Source organism: Dasypus novemcinctus, chromosome 26 (genome assembly GCF_030445035.2).
Source record: "Dasypus novemcinctus isolate mDasNov1 chromosome 26, mDasNov1.1.hap2, whole genome shotgun sequence".
Classification (NCBI taxonomy): Eukaryota; Metazoa; Chordata; class Mammalia; order Cingulata; family Dasypodidae; genus Dasypus; species Dasypus novemcinctus.
Genome location: NC_080698.1, coordinates 1247063 through 1263109, shown reverse-complemented (window position 1 = coordinate 1263109; position 16047 = coordinate 1247063). Strand labels below are relative to the sequence as shown.

Here is a 16047-nt window from a genome sequence, read left to right as displayed (position 1 = left end):
TACCTTAATGAACTCTCTTATTGGTAGTAGTTCTAATAGTTTTAGTAGTAGCTTTACGGTCGAAATTTTGCGGTTTCTGGTGCCATCTATAAGTAGTGATAGTTTTCCCTCCTCCTTTCTAATTTTTATAATTCCAGTTTCTTTCTTTAGTCTAATTCCATTGCCTGCTGTTTAGTTATCTGTTGGTATGCAATAAATTACCACAAAACTTAGTGGCCTCAAGCGACACACCGTTATCACATTCCCTCACAGTTTCCGTGGCAGGAATCCACGCGTGCCGGGGCACCGCTGCTGCAGGCCCCACGGGTGGGATGCGCGTGAGCCAGGCTGGCGGGGCTCGCGGGGAGGCGGCTCCACGCCCAAGCTCACGCACAGGGCAGGGCAGGCCCCGGGCCCTCCAGGCGCTGGGACAGAGGCCCTCAGGCCTTGCTGCCTGTTGGGAGGAGACCACCCTCGGCTCCTGGCCACGCGGGTGTCCCACCGTGACAGCCTGCCTCTTCCAGGCCAAGAGAAGGGGACCGTCTGCTAACAGCAGCCAAGTCAAAACCGTGCGTCCTCGCCTCGCCTGGCTGTATTCTGCTGTGAGAAGCAAGTCAGCAGGCCAGTCCACGTCCAAGAGGGGTCAGGTTTAACAGGGGATTTGATAAAATAAAATTTTAAAACTCAGTATACACCATAGAAAGGAGAATAAATAAATGTTTTTCTAGAAATATTTCCATTTCACCCAGATTTTCAAAGCATTGCAGAGTTGAAGATTATTTTAATTTCTTCTGTTTTTGTCCTGTCCCCCATATCCTTCTTTGTTACATATATGTACTTTCTCTTTTTTTTCTTGATTATATCAACTAGTTTTCTTTTACATAATTTATAAAGAAAAGTATTCTAGATTTATTTATGCAGTTTTCTCTCTTCTATTTCATTAGTTTTTCCTTTTATTTAATTCCTTTCTGCATTTCTTTGGATTATTACACTATTTTTTTAAGTGTATTTGAGTTTGGGTGCTTATATCATGCACTTTCATTCTTAATTTTCTTATTATTATAAACATTTAAGGTTATTAACTTTCATTGCTGCATGGCTTTAAGTGTATCCCATCTGATTTGTAATGTTTTCATTTCCTCTGTTTTCTCAAAATATTGTCATTTTGGTTTGTATTTTATCTTTGACCAAAAAATTGTTTGATAGAGAGGTGATAATGCTGGTATTTTGTTTTGTTTTTTCATTTTCAAGAGGAAATATTTTGGAAAAGATCTAGATTTTTTATTGTTGTTAATTTCTCCAGGGCTAATATATGGCCAATTTTCTTGAATTTTCCATAGTCATCCAGTATTTTCAAGAATAATAGATTCACACATAATTTCTTACTGATTATGTAATTATGATTTCTATATCTTTGTTCAATTTTTGTCTTCAAGATCTAGCATGGACTTAGGTAAATTAAAGTCATCTACTGCTAATTGTGTTTCTATCTTTATTTGATTTCATACCCTGTAATTTCTGATTAATAAATATTACCATTTTTATCTGGTACGTAGATATTCATTACTTTTGTATCAATTGCACACTATCAGTATATAAAGAGCACTAGTCTAATTTAATACTTTAGCCTTAACCAATATTCTTGTTTGATATGAAGATTATGACCTTGGTTTTTTTGTTTGTTTGTTTTGTTTTTGGTGGAAGGGCACTTACCAGGTATACTTTTGCCCATCCTTTTACTTTCAACTTTTCTGAATCACTGTTTTAAATGTTTCTCTTGAATACAGTTTGCTTGGTGATCCAATCCAATAATCTTTTTCTTTTAATGGTGAGCCAAGCCCAGTTATATTTAGTAATTTAACAAACACATTTGGGCTTTCTTCTGTCATATTGTTACATGTTATGCGTCCTCTGTGTTTTTTAACTTGTGCAGTTTGTGGTCTGTTTGCTTTCTGCGTGTGTGTATTCTTCTTCAGAAGATTTGTGGAACTGATAATGTTATAGAGGGTTGGTCTCATGTCCCTCCCTCTTTGGGGATCCCTGGCCAGAGTTCTTACAAATACTGACTGATGGAGGTGCTTCAGAGGTAATCACCGGACATTGTAAATCCTCACAGGGCCCACTGGATGGAATGGAGGAGAGTATGGGCCATGATGTGAACCATTGTCTATGAGGTGCAGAGGTGCCCAAAGATGTACTTACCAAATCCAATGGATGTGTCATGATGATGGGAACGAGTGTTGTTGGGGGGGGGAGAGGGGGGGTGGGGGGGTGGGGTTGAATGGGACCTCACATATATATTTTTAATGTAATATTATTACAAAGTCAATAAAAAATAAAAAATAAAAAAAAATAAAGACAAATGAAGAGTAGCTGGAATTGCTTTGTACTTACTACTGATCTAATAAAGTTCAGATATCCAGGAAAAGAAGGAAAAGATTATTGTTTCTCATCAGCATTCATATTCCAACTTCTGGGTGTATTTTTCTTCAAAGGGTTTATCTTGGTTCTTTCCTTCCCAGAGGTATCTGAGTGGAAACCTTCGGGTGTGGCCCTCATGAAACATTGTCTTTAGGAAAGAAGCAACAGGGATACACACCTACCTGTCCTACCATATCCTTCAACTGAACATGAGCAGGTATTTTTATAAAACAAACCAGGACGTGCTCTTGAACGAGGTCCCACATCCTCCCAGTTGGCCTTGCTTTCTTCATGTGCATGTCATAGCTCTCGTTTGTTAACTTTAACTATTGCATATTACTCCATATTATGAGCTTCCAATAATTAAGTTAACAAGTTTTGTTAATGAAATTCATCTTAGAAATTTTTATTCAAGTCTGAAGGCAGAATGGAGTAAATCAATTACTGACTAACATTTAAAGGTAAATGAGAGAAGCCCTATATTTAATGTCCTAATTATAAAATGTTTCTAAATATAGTAATATTTATTTGCCCTGTCCTCATGAAAAATTCCAGAACTAGAACACCAGGTAAGCATGGAGACTTCATTCCTCCATCTTCACGTATCATGTGCCTCGTCGTCAGGAGTGTATCAGAATACTTACGTAGAAAGGATCCATTTCCAGGGACCAAAGACCTGTAAAATGCTGGCAAATGTTACCCAAAATTAGGCCTTTCCTCAAAACCAAAGCAACCTGTTATATTCCCATTTTCTCTTCCACATGCTGTAGAAGAAACAGAAGTTATTTTGCACTTTGTCGTTTTCTACTATATTCCTTGCAATTGCTTTTTATTTGCCCTATTATTATCTTATTAAACAGATAGAAATTCCCCAGCCTTTCTGGCAGCCAGGGACTCTGTGTTTGAATTTCAGCCTCTGGCATATGAACAGATGTGGCTTGGGCTGCCTCTGGTTCTGATCCATGGAACCTTCCTCGTGCATTCCTCTCTGCCTTTTAGTGTCTGCGGGGGATGACCGCGCGGCCTGGAAGCCTTGCTGGGGAAGGCAGGGTACTGTCCTGGGTCCGGAGGTGTGTGGAGAGGCCCGCCCAGCCCACACCCCTGCCCAGGACTGTCACCCGAGCCAAGGCACAAAGGTTTACTTTCTTTGAATCAGTCAATTGTCAGTAGATTTATTACGTAGCCTAGTCTAAGTAATACATGTGATTGCCACAAAGCATACTAAACCAGTATTTTATATTTGGATTTCAGCAGGTCCCTTAAAAGGTAAGAAATAATCTAGAAAGACGTTTACTCAGGAAACTAGTTCAGGTCATGCCTGTATTTAGAACCAAATTAGCCCTGGATTTCAATACAGGAGCAGATCTCAGGGGGAGCTGAGGGTTATTTCCATTTCTAAAGGGTTAAACCCAGAATGTGTGGGCTGTGTCTCCAGTGGGCCACAGGAAACTTTGGGGGCACAAGGCGTCCAGGTGAGGGACATGACCAGTTCAAAAAACAAAGCCCGTTTGCTGGAAGTAGAGGAGCCCACATTGCCTGGGAGTCATTGATTTGAAACAGGAAGAAGAGACTGTGGTCAGCCCAAGGAGTCAGGCAGGCGGTAAAGCCAAGAACCAGGGGCAGGCAGGTCAATAGGCGAGTCAAGAAAGCCAGTGATTCAGGGTGCCGGGTTCAAATCCCAGCCTCGTGCCTCACTAATCACGCCATTTTGAGCTGATTTGTTTCTTCTTCTATAAAACTTGGATAATAAAGCTACATATTTCAAAGGTCAGGAAAATTAAATATATATATATATTACATATATATAAATATATAAAGGTCCCATGGGAAGCACTCAATAATGGTGGCCATTTTTTATTTAGATGCATGAGAAGGATGATGACAAATGATGCATCAGGTCTAGCACAAACCAGGAGTCTGGCCAAAGAGGACTGAGAACCAGGGCTTTCTTCAAGACAGAGAGTCCCATCAGGAGCTGTGGCCTATGACTTGTAGACTTGCCCATCTAGATTGGATGGGGCCATGTGTGGACCAGCTGTTCAATGCCAGCAGATCCCAACCCCTTGTGACTCGGCACCCATGGCCACCACTGACCAGAGAGCAAACGGGAGCACCCTGGCTATTTACAGGGGAGAGCAGCAATAGCAGGGCTTGCCCATCCCTGAGGGAAGGACCCATATGGCCTGCCAGCCCAGCAGGGGAGCAGCAGGCAGCTTCAGTTAATTGCAATTTACCAGGAAATGGACACTAGGGTGGAGCCTGCCTGGGGGTCAGGGCCCAAGTCCTCCAATTACTAGCTATGTGATTTTTGAGTTCTCTGGAGGTTATTTTTCTCCTCTATAAAATACTGTCACACAGAGCTGCACTGTGGCTAAATATGGTAACATATGGGACACCTGACGGCCTGTCCCAGTGAATGTTTAACCCACAGTGGAGGGAGGGAAACGACGTCCGTATGGTCTATAGCTGGGTCAGGCATGGGAACAATTAATTTTATTCCAAATCGCACAAACAGGGGCGCATGGTTGGCTGTGATTAAATATAACCCAACAAGGCCCGGGGAGGTGGCGAGCCAGCCCTGGCGCTGTGTGTGCTCCAAAGGCCCCGTGAACAATGCATGTTCCATGCAGACGTCCCCTCCTGCAGGGTAGGCCCGTGCTCGGGCGCTTGTCTCCCCTTTCCTCAGCACCGTCCCTGCATTCCTAACGTGCTGCTCTCAGTCGGGTTGGGACCCTGGCCCCTCTGCTCCAGGCGTCTCCTCCAAGCCTCACATGGATCGCCACTGGCCCTGTGGTGTGGCCTCACCAGCCTGTGACTCCAGAAGTGGGATAATATTCATTCTCCAAAAATGTCTTCCACTCTCCAACCTGTGCAAGAAAGAATTTAAACCCTCAAAACTCTTTTTTGTTTTTTCTGGATGTTCACAATAGGGTGCATCACAAGTACTGACAGCCAGTCTTTGGTGGCAATTACCACTGACGTCCGCCTGTGCGCAGGGCAGGAAGCTGCACTGAGGACCTTGCTTCTGCTGCTGGCTGAAGTCTGGAGAGGGAACCTTCTGGATTTTTACATACGTAAGGCAAAGGGTCTTCAGTGGTGACCAGAACAGGACAAATGCCCACAGATTATGTTCAGTAATTAAGTGGGAGGCGCAGGCGTGGACAGTGCCCCTTCGTGCCTCCTCTTCAGGAGTCTTGCCTTTCTTTAGTAGAAGCTGGGCTAAAGGAGGGACATTCGCTACAGCAAATACAGATCTGTTCAACTCCTAAGCCCTGAGGTGAGTTCTCACAGTGTCAGCCACTGGAGGGAAGTAGAGGAGACCAAGGAAGCCACTTCTGCCAGTCCTGAGGGGTTGGCCCTGACACTGCAGTCTCGGACGCACCCAAGCACCCACTGGACTCGTGGTCAAAGGCCTCCCCTCCCGAGCCCTCCCTGACCCCTACCTGGTGTCTGCCCAGTACCTCCGTCACGCCATCCACCCTACAGCCCCAGTGCGGCTGCCTTCCTTCCCAGATTAAGCTTCCACGTCCACCTCCTTTTGGAAATTTGTTTGGTCTCCTCGTTGTGTGTATTTGGCACTGTGCTATCCATGGCTGATGGTGGCCCTAGCTAGTTGGTTTCCTTCCAGTTTTGAGTAAACCCCAGCACATGTCTGAGATGCAGAGTTTGCAAGACCAGGTCTCATCACAGGCACCAGTTGTTAAACTGACTTGTTTTTAAACTTACTTCTTTGCACATTTAGTCCTTATAAACATCAACTGGCATTAAATTCATCTGTTTTCCACTTGATTTTTGTACTTTTGTTTCTGTTATTGGTGAAAGCATTTTTTTCTCATATATTTCATGGTAAATTTTAGCCCTCTTAATTTTACTTTCTGTTTCTTCACTTACTTCTTACACTTCCTTAATTTAAAAATCTCCTTTAAAAAGAGCAGCTTACTTAAAATTTATATTTTTAGGGCATATTTTCCCTTTTCTTTATTCTTTCTTCCTCTCTTTACTTTTTGGACCAGTTTTAATACTTCATCTCCAACAAATATTTTTCTTCTGTTTAATATTGCCCACCCACATTTTCTGTTCATTAGTGTCCATTCAACCTTTTTTGAAGGCAATAGGATTTTCTTCCCTTCTGGTGAGTCACCAGGAGGCATGGAGGGGTGGAGAAGCCTAGTTCTGGAGCCACGTGGCAGAGCAGCAAGAGCCATAAATATGAGAAAAAATATATATAACCTAATGAGCACGCAGAGCCCTGCCAGAGCGAATCATTGCCGAATAAAACGCCCATGAGCAGCACGACATCGCTTGCAGCAGCTCGCTTAGAGGGTCCCCCCGTGTATTGAGCAACCACTGCTGGAATCCACTAGGAAGATTGTAACTCTCTGCTGGGAATTAAGAGAAACTGTTTAAAGGTCCTCCTCAGCAGCCCCAGAGACCCCGATGCCCCCCATCTCCTGCCTCCTCCCCCCATCAAATAAAAACTACATTTCACAGAGATTTTTGGAATTGTGGTAACATGCTACAATACTCCTCCTGAAAGTTTGTCATTATAGAAAGAAAAACACGTGTATTTTTAATTGGTTGTTTGCAAAACCTTGAGTGTAAACCTCACATAATTTAGGTTAATCAATACACAGTCTTCTTAGTAAATAATGTCAGAAATTTAGGTGTGATTTTTAGGCAATTCCATTTTATCTTCTTTTTTGCAGCGTTAGAGACTTACATCTTTCTGATGACCTAATGCAACCTTGTTTTCTTTCATCATCTAGAATTCCCAAGCTTATCCTGAATGTTTCCCTGCCCAAAGACATGCAATCACCTGCCCTCCCCCAGAGGCACTGGTTCCTTTCATTGGTGAAGAGTTTTAGAAGCTACATGGCATGAGACCTACAAATAAAGCTGTTCCACATTCCTACTGGAATTTGGCAGGATGACGGCAAAAGTACCCAACAGAATAAACCACTGTAGAGACAATACAGATAAGGCATTAAAAAAAAAAAAAGTTCATGGATTCTTATTGACATTCCAGTTCATCTCTATTTAATAAGTTATTTTTGCCTTAATAATTAATGTTAACCCAAAAACACTAAAAGTCATATCAAACCACAGGTCTAAACGTCAGTGTTTTTTCTCAAAATTCAGGAAGCACCATACAGTTTCTTCTTTTTTGAATCCTGAAACTGGCTTCACAGGGTTAGGTCCCTCCAGGTCTTTGGTCAGCACCATCTTAGCACCAACATCTCAAAAGAAAAAAGCCCCAACCTCTGTCTTGAGGAACACCGAAAAAACTAAGAATTCAGAACGCTCCGTGGAACACACATTTACCTGCCTGCTTAATAAAAGATGATCAAATGTAGAATATAAACAAATACCACTTATCAAAGTTTCCAAAACAAAAATCCTCTGTCAATTTTTTCCATTTGAGTTCTCCAATTTAAATGCATTTTATTTTCCCGTTATATTTTTTTCCCTGGTGCCATTGCGTATTTGTGGGGCAGAACTTTTAGTAGTAGTTTCTCAGAGGCCTGTGGGTACATACAGAGCTGCCCTGGAGCCGGCCTGCACCGCAAGAGTCAACTCTGCCGATCTCTTCCCAATTCTGCACTAATGACATCATGTTCATAGCTTGAAATCAGCTATAAAGGAAGTATTTACATCATGGAAATTGGCAAATATTATAAATCAGAACTTTCTGCCAGAGAGCCAGGTGTTAAGCATTTACCAGCACAAATCTGAGTATAAACTTCAGTTTTCCTAAAACCAATCAAAATGTCAGAGCTTAAAATCAGTTAACATCCAGAATTAGCAAAGTGATAAACCAGAGATTATGGTTGAGAATTCCACCCAAGAAGCTTATACAACAGCTTTTATATACCGTGATCCCCAGAACCAACCTTAAAACACACAAAAATGCAGTTGGATTACAGTGCATTTCAGTTATAATATCCAAGGCACATTACATTTGGTTATCAACCAGTTTAAGTGATTTCCAGATAGTTTTGATCCATCCCCAGAGGATTTTATTTCCATAATTGACAAATACAGAGAATTCAACAATTTCTAGTTATTAAAGTTGCTGTGTTAATAGCCAATTCTTTTCATCAATTAATAAACACTACGCTCTCGCCTTCCCAGTTTTGCATGCTGTAGTACCTGCACGTCTTCTGGATGACCTGGAGGACAGAAGCCAGAAGGCGCTGAGTCTATGGGCTGGCTTTGCCAAAATCTAAAATGGGCTGAAGGAATACTAAGTTTCCTCCTTTGATCTCTGTGGGGCTGGACTAGAAATTTGCTCTCACTTGCGAGTGGCTATGTTTGCCCTCTCCATGTTATCCCCAGGAATGTAATGGCCTCAGATATCTTATTCAAAACTGTTTATAGTAGAGGTTCTCATTTTATTGTTCATTTAGCACCTGAATTTAGGCAGGAGAAGCATTTCTACTTCTGGGCTCTGTGTAGTCAGTCCCCTGCCTTTCCATTGTCATGTCCACTGAGAGCTCTGGCCTTCCCTCCAGCTGCCATGGGGAGTACGTGGCCTGGTTCACCTTTCCAGCATTCTGAGCAGTTCCTCAGGGAGCGGTCACTGCTCCCTGGCCTTCTCCCTCCCCAGCCCCACCTGGAGCAGGGCCCTCCGGCGTCATCCTCATGTTTCACTCGCCTCTTCAACGTGGCTAGGTCTGGCTGTGCTCCCAGAACACAGGGCCCCGGCGCTGGTGGCCACACCAGCTCCCAGCATGAGACTGTCCCTGAGCTTCTCCCTGTGTGACCCTGTCCGTTTTACATTCCTCTGCATTCTGCAACGTTCTGTTATCTTCTACTGTGTTTTCTTACCTATGACTAAAGGAAGGCTTGAAGGTGTGTGTACGCCAACTCTTCCTATTTTTGCCCCATGTCAGAAGCCAGTAGAAACCATGATCACAAATGACTCAAAGGAAATATTTTTGTTTTCTAAAACATGTCTTGGAGAAACCCTAGCTTATCATTAGTCTCCCACTTATTTTTCTGAACAAAATTGGATCTGGTCAATATTGTCAACTACTTCTAAATAGATTTTAATTTGTTTTGGCTTTTTTTTTTCAAACCAAGTGTTATTTCAAGTATTTTTTACTTCCAAGAAGACAGATATTTTTGGATATCCCTTAATTTTGTTGTCAACTTTTTATTCTGCTACATTGTAGAGAGAGTGTGCGACATTATGGTTTCTGCTTATTGACCAGTACGCAATATAGTATTGTGGGTTGTTAAAATGTATGCAGAGGGTACCATATTGTGTATACCATCTACTATTTGCTTTTTATAGTCCTCATTTTGTTTTCCCAAAGTGTCTACCTTGCATTGGTCTATTCAATTCATTCATTTTAACTGCTGCTTAGGATTTTAGGATTTTATTTATGAATATACTATAAGTGATTTGTTCACTCTCCTATGGGAAGACATTTTGGTTAATCTCTCTCTCTCTCTGTTATGATAAACAATGTTTCACTTAATGACTTTATGTGTGAATCACTTTTCTATTAATGAAAGTTTTCTCTAGGATAGATATCTAAAAGCACAATTGCCTGATCATAGGTTGTACAATATCCTATTTTCGTAATATCCCTAGATTGCACCCCCAAAGTTGTTGTATTAGTTTATAAACTACCACCAGTAGCTTATGAGAATTTTCCCCATCTTTGAAACACTTGATAAATTTTAATTTTTTCCATCATTATAGTTGTGCAGCAGTGTCTTTTTTTGCCCATCCCTGAAGAAAACATATATCTTCAGATTGAAGAAAGTCGAGTCCTAAGCAGAATAAATGAAAATAAATCTGTATTTAGTAGAATCATAATGAAACTGCAGAATGCAAAAGACAAAGGGAAAATCTTGAAACTCACCAAAAGAAAGTACAATTTACTTACAATGGAAGAACAAGTAGAATGACAGCAGATTTCTCATTGGCAATTACAGAGGTCAGAACACAATGGGATGATATCTTCAAAGTGCTGAGGGGTTAAAAAAAACACCTGTCAAACTGGAATTCCATATGCAGCTGCTCAACATATAATGATCCTCACAGTGGCCACGTCTGTGCATCTTCTGTGTTCTCCCTCACCTTCTTTCAGAAACAGATCCTGCTCCTTCACCGCAGGAGTGGTAGGTGTCTGGGGCTCAGCAAGTCCTAGGACCTCATGCCCCCTGGTCATCCCTTGACCCAAGAGTGAGCATATAAACAAAGGAAGACGGAGAGCCCTGGGCACTCTCGGTCCTCACGGCAGCTCAACCGCCTTCTCCATGCTTTAGAGGTGCATCTGCTTTGCTGCAGCTGAGAGGCCTGAAAGGAAGCTTTCATTGAATTTTCAAAAGGGGAAAGAGAGGGCAAATGAACTCAGAGGAAATGAGAGGCAGAGGGAAGGACACTTTAATAGGTCACAGTCAAAGTTCATTTTCTAACTGGCTGAAGGTGTGGGAGAGGCAGAGGGTGTGGACTAGAAAGATGGAGCCAAACGCTGTGACAGATGGGAGAGGAAGGCGACTGACAGTGCATGAAAGCAGACCCATCAGGGGCCAGCCTTGACAGGCCCACCTGCCAACACCTGTCCAGGAAGAGAGCGAGTCCGCTCTTCCTTCCCGTGTGCACTTCCACCACAAGCACAGCACCACGCGGATCCAAGTGTCCTCGGGGGGCACGCCTATGTTCTCTTTCACCCCGCCAAAAACAATGTAGTCCACTTAAATCACAGAAGTTCATAACTGGGAAGTTTTTGTAAAGACCCTTCAATTCAACCCCCTCTCTGCACGTGGTTGAAGACCTCAGGGTGAGTGGTTCTGAGGACACAGCACTGACTGGTGTCAGGTCTAGCAACAGAGCCTGAGTGTCCTAACCCACAGACCATTTCTCCTTCCCCCATGCCACACTATCTCTGCATCCAGATGAAATGAATTTTTGGAGTGACTTTCCTAATACACTTAGGATAATGTTCTACCTATAATAGGAATTTTCTAAATTCTGGCTATTCATGAGTCCTTTTTGACTCTTCCCTTTTCTCTCCATTTTTCCTGTTCTAGAAAGTCCTTGGGTTTGATGTTAAAGCTGATGCCCCAAAACCCTGGCATTAAAGTTAAAGACCCGCCCACTGGGCATCAGAGGAGTTAGTCTATACCACACACCACTGTAATAGCCAAGCGGAGTGCGGAAAGGTGGCTTGTAGCAGATAAGAGACTGATGGGGGGAAACAAAGTGCCACCCAACAAATCGAGGCTGACTCTGGTCCTAGCCTAAGTGCCTCCCAAAAAGAGAGCAACCCAACTCCAAAGAAGGAAGCCTTCAGGAAGCATTGGATCGGAGGAACATCTCACAACCCACAAAGTAAGATTTACTCAGATTTTGCCATCAAGCCTTTTCTGTTCTCTTTCCAAAGTCTTCCACCTCATATGTCTTTTCCTCTGTGGTTTCTCTATCCTGGCTGCCCCACCTCCCACCCATGTAGTTTCTAAAATCCCTTAGCTTAGTTCAGAGCCCTTTGGCTCTGCCCCTGAATTGTAAATACCACTGGGCAGGGCAAAAGTGTCTTGACTGGCCAAGTATCTAGTGTCCCTCAAGCCTGCCCACTCGAGGAGCTCAGTTCATTCAGTCGGGGTGTAGGGATAATACCTACACAGTTCTCAGGCCCGAGCGTGAAATCAACACATCCTTTACTCAGTCCCATGAGATTCCAAGCATTGCTCTATTTCAATAAATGGACCAAGTCGACTCTACCTGGTCACAGCGGTCAGGTTTCTGGAGTTCTGTAGGACTCAAAACAGGCACATGGACCACTGTCAAGCCCTCTTTCTGATTTTCCCTCTGAAAGCTTATTTCCATCTAGAAGTGCTAAGCCTTTTAGACCCAAAAGTGTTGCCCCCTTGGTCTTTACAACGGCCTGTGGCGGAGGCAATGCGAGCATCGTCACTCCATTTTCACCAGTCAAGAAGCTGAGGTGCAGGTGGAGAGGCAGAACCACGTCCTAGCCCAGGCTTCTTACTTCAAACCCACCGCCCTTTCCAGGAACCCTGTCCTTTTAAGGTATTTTATTGAAACTTTCTTTTATCCACTACTTTTAAAATGCCAACCATTGGAGGACCTGCTAATTTGCTACATTCACTCTTAGGTGAAGGTACTAAGATTAAGTAAAATATCCAAAATTTATACAGCAGAAAGGAATTTTGAGAAATTGAATTTACATTTAGAAATCAGATAATTTTTAAATCAAGATGTATATTAAATCAGGTTATACTGAAAGGCAAATATATAGAATGAAATCTTACCTTATAAATATTAATTGATGATGAAGCCTATTTAGGAATATTGCTCAGAGCAGAGGAAGAATGATTGTAACCTTTAAGAATCTTAGTTCAGTAGATTATTATTTTGTGAAAGTCGGTTATTTTTTAGCTTAACACCAAGCATCCTGATTCCAAAAGTTATTTTGTGGAGTAGTGGCAGCGATACTTGGGAGAGGCCTGACGTTCTATCACCCCATCAAGGTGCTTTAACCAAGGCCGAGCCCTGCAGTCCAGCCAGGGTCAGGCACCACGGCAGAGGAGGAGCCTGCAGCTTCTGCTGAGTGGGGGGCGCTGCTCCCACCTGGTCTCAGGCTGGCAGAGTCCACGCCTGCAGCCCCTGCTGTGGAACGCTCGACACCCCACTAGGCCCAGGATGCCTAAGTCACATTTTTTCTAAATCACAGACACAATTCCTGTGTAACCGATTGAGCTGGAGGACAAGATCAACCTGAAAGTTTTAGGAGGAAGGGTTGGCAACTGGCTGCAAGATTTACAGCATCTGAGACCTTTTGTGTAACCATCGAAACTACGTAGCTGGAGAAAGAGAATGAGACATTTATTTTGATTAGTTTTCTTACTATTAGTATCTTCAGAAAAGAAATCCTAAAGATGGGTCATTTCTAGGTAAAGTCTGCTCAGCATAGAAGTGTAGAAAGTACCAAGTCCACACTCTGCCGAATCAATCACATGGTGGACAGGAGCCCTAAAGGGGGTGGGAGCGGCTTGAGACCTATTAGCACACATTTCAGAAACCGACAGCTGTCCAGACAAATAGTTTGGAGGAATGAGGGACAACATAGGGGTATTAGGCCTTGGTCCTGGCTCTGACGGGGTTTACATTCTAGTGGTGGAGACAGACAGGAAGCAAGTATGCAAAAAAGTATAACACAAAAATGCAGTGACCCGAGCTGGAACGTGAGGTGAGGGAGCATCTTGTTTTCCTGAGTGTTTTCTGTGTGCAGCTCTAGGCTAACTGCCTTACTGGTGCTTCCTCTTTAATTGCCCTCACCTGTAAAATGAAACGTAGAGAGGGTGTCAATTTGTCCAAAGTCACACAAGCAGTAACACTCGGACAGCAGTATGACCGCAGGTGTGTCTGATTCCAGAGCTCACACTCCGAACCACCGGTGCTGCCGGGATGGGGCAGGCGCCACGGCTACCTCCCACCTCTGGGGAGAGCTGCCCTGACCCGCAGCTGGCCCAGACCACCCCAGGTCCACCGCGTGGCACCGAAGTGCCACGGGCCACAGGTCGGGTCCCACGTGGGCACCGGAGCGGGCACCGGAGCGGGCAGCCTGCACTCGGCTGCCCTCCGGAGCCGTTGGTTGAGCTTGGGCACCTGCAGTTACGGTTTGGACCCTCGACCTGCTGCTCGGAATTTTCATTTCTAGATCTCTACTTACGTATTAACTTAATCTCTAAATGGTTTTTCACTGTGTGTGCTCATTATTTACTCAGGCAACACGCATTGTCCCCGATTGCCAGGGACACTGGCGATGAGCAGATTGGTCCACGAACTTGGGGCAGACACGTTTATTGTGACCTCTTGACACAGTACAAAAGTGCTTAGTGCTCCAGGGTCGCATGGAAGTAGGGTTCCTAAAAGACATGGACAGAGAGCAAGGGTCGGGGTCTCCTAAAAGCGTTTAGATAGGGGCTCAGAATTTAAGACAAAATGAGTTTTATATTTAGGAAGGAGACCCCACACAAACCCACTCCCCCGTAAACAACGTCCCGCTCCACCAGTTGGCACGCTGCATTCCTGCGTGAGAGTCACTGGAGAACGTTACTCTAAACAAGTCTGTCCCACGGGCGATCAAAAGGTTGGGAAAGAAAGCTGCCCCAGGAGAGAAAAGCCTCGTGGGGTGAGGGTGCGCTGACCGGCTCCGCTCTCAGCACCTGAGCTTCCAGGTCAGGAGGCAGGACCTGGCGCGCGCCGCCAAGCCTCCTCTGCAGGGTGCGGCGGCCACGGGCTCGCCCACCCAGGGCCCCCTAGCCGCACGGGATGCTGGGCAAGGGGCGCAGGGACAGAGGGACAGGGGCTCGCTCCCCCAGCCACGCGAGCAGCGGAGGAGCGCCACGCGGGGAGAGCCTCGACCCCACGCGCGCGCGCCCGCGGCCCCCTGCGCGCGCCCGCGGCCCCTGCGTGCGCGCGCCCGCGACCCCTGCGCGCGCCCACGGCCCCCTGCGTGCGCGCGCCCGCGGCCCCCTGCGCGCGCGCCCGCGACCCCTGCGCGCGCCCGCGGCCCCCTGCGTGCGCGCGCCCGCGACCCCTGCGCGCGCCCACGGCCCCCTGCGTGCGCGCGCCCGCGACCCTACGCGCGCGCCCACGGCCCCTACGCGCGCGCGCCCGCGACACTGGCGCTAACCGCTCCAAGCTCCTCCTCAGGACCCCGGAGCTCGCTGAGGCCACGCACCCGGGAAGGCGAGGCTGCCGGGGAGGCGGGCCCAGGACTTTCGAGGCTTCGTGAGGAGCCCGCGACGGGAAACGAGGGTAGGCGGGCGAGGAGCCGACTGAGCGGGAGGAACTGCCCGCGGCGGGCACTGCAGGCAGGTGGCGCCTGCGCCCAGGCCGCGCGAGGTGGGCGGAAGCCGAGGCTGCGAGCCCGGGGCGGAGGGCCTGGCCTGGGTCGCCCGGCAGTGGGAGGCCGGGTCAGGGTGGCGCTGGTTTCGGGACAGACTCGGGAGCGGCGAGGCCGGGCCGGGCCCGAGCGCCGGGGCAGGGGGCAGGGGGCAGGGGGCAGGGGCGCGCGGCTCTGCTGGGCATCCGTAGCCAAGACCGAGTGGGGATTTGAACCGTGGGAAGGCATCCCGTGCTCAGAAGGGCGCGTGTCGGCGAAGCGTGAGGGAGAGAGCAGCGGGAAGCGGGGGCTGGCGGGCGCGGGCGCGGCCCGGGCCGCGTGGAGTAGTCAGGGAGGAGTGGACGGGGCAGAGGGGGAGGGGGCTGCGGCCCCCGCCCCGCGCCGGCCCCCGCCCCGCCCCGCGCCGGCCCCCGCGCCGGCCCCCGCCTTCCGCCCCCCGTCTCCACCCTCTTGGGCCCTTCTGAGCGCAGTGAACGGGTCGGATGAGACCTCAGATCGCCGAGACGGGGAGCTGCGGCTTAGGAGAGGCGGTAGCTGGAGTTCTGAACAAATGCGCCGTGCTGCAGGGGCAGCTCATCTTGAATTTTGAGACCGAGAATAAAAGCTGTAGGGAAGGAAATGGAAGGATGCTTTGAAAATGAGTTGTTGGCAGATTACCACATAAGAAGATGAAAAACCAGGGGAGGCAGATGACACCAGGAGCTGGGGACGACGCCACTTGCATTCCAAGCCAAGTAAGGAGGTGCCAGCCAGGCATCAGCTG

General features: G+C 46.5%; 1 protein-coding gene across 6 annotated transcripts in view; it reads right to left on the bottom strand.

The window, feature by feature from the left end:
- Nucleotides 1-7414: 7414 nt before the first annotated feature.
- The window catches only part of MOBP (myelin associated oligodendrocyte basic protein), a 51603-nt gene continuing 42970 nt past the window's right edge, over nucleotides 7415-16047 (bottom strand). For 5 of the 6 annotated variants that reach the window (XM_071211984.1, XM_058288238.2, XM_058288239.2 and 2 more), the window contains 2 exons: nucleotides 10299-10382; nucleotides 7415-10182 (listed from right to left, as the gene is read on the bottom strand). The gene's annotated coding sequence lies outside the window, so the exon portion shown is untranslated. Of the gene's footprint in view, nucleotides 10208-10298; nucleotides 10383-16047 lie in introns of all 6 variants that reach the window. The other variant, XM_071211985.1, reaches the window with a different exon arrangement.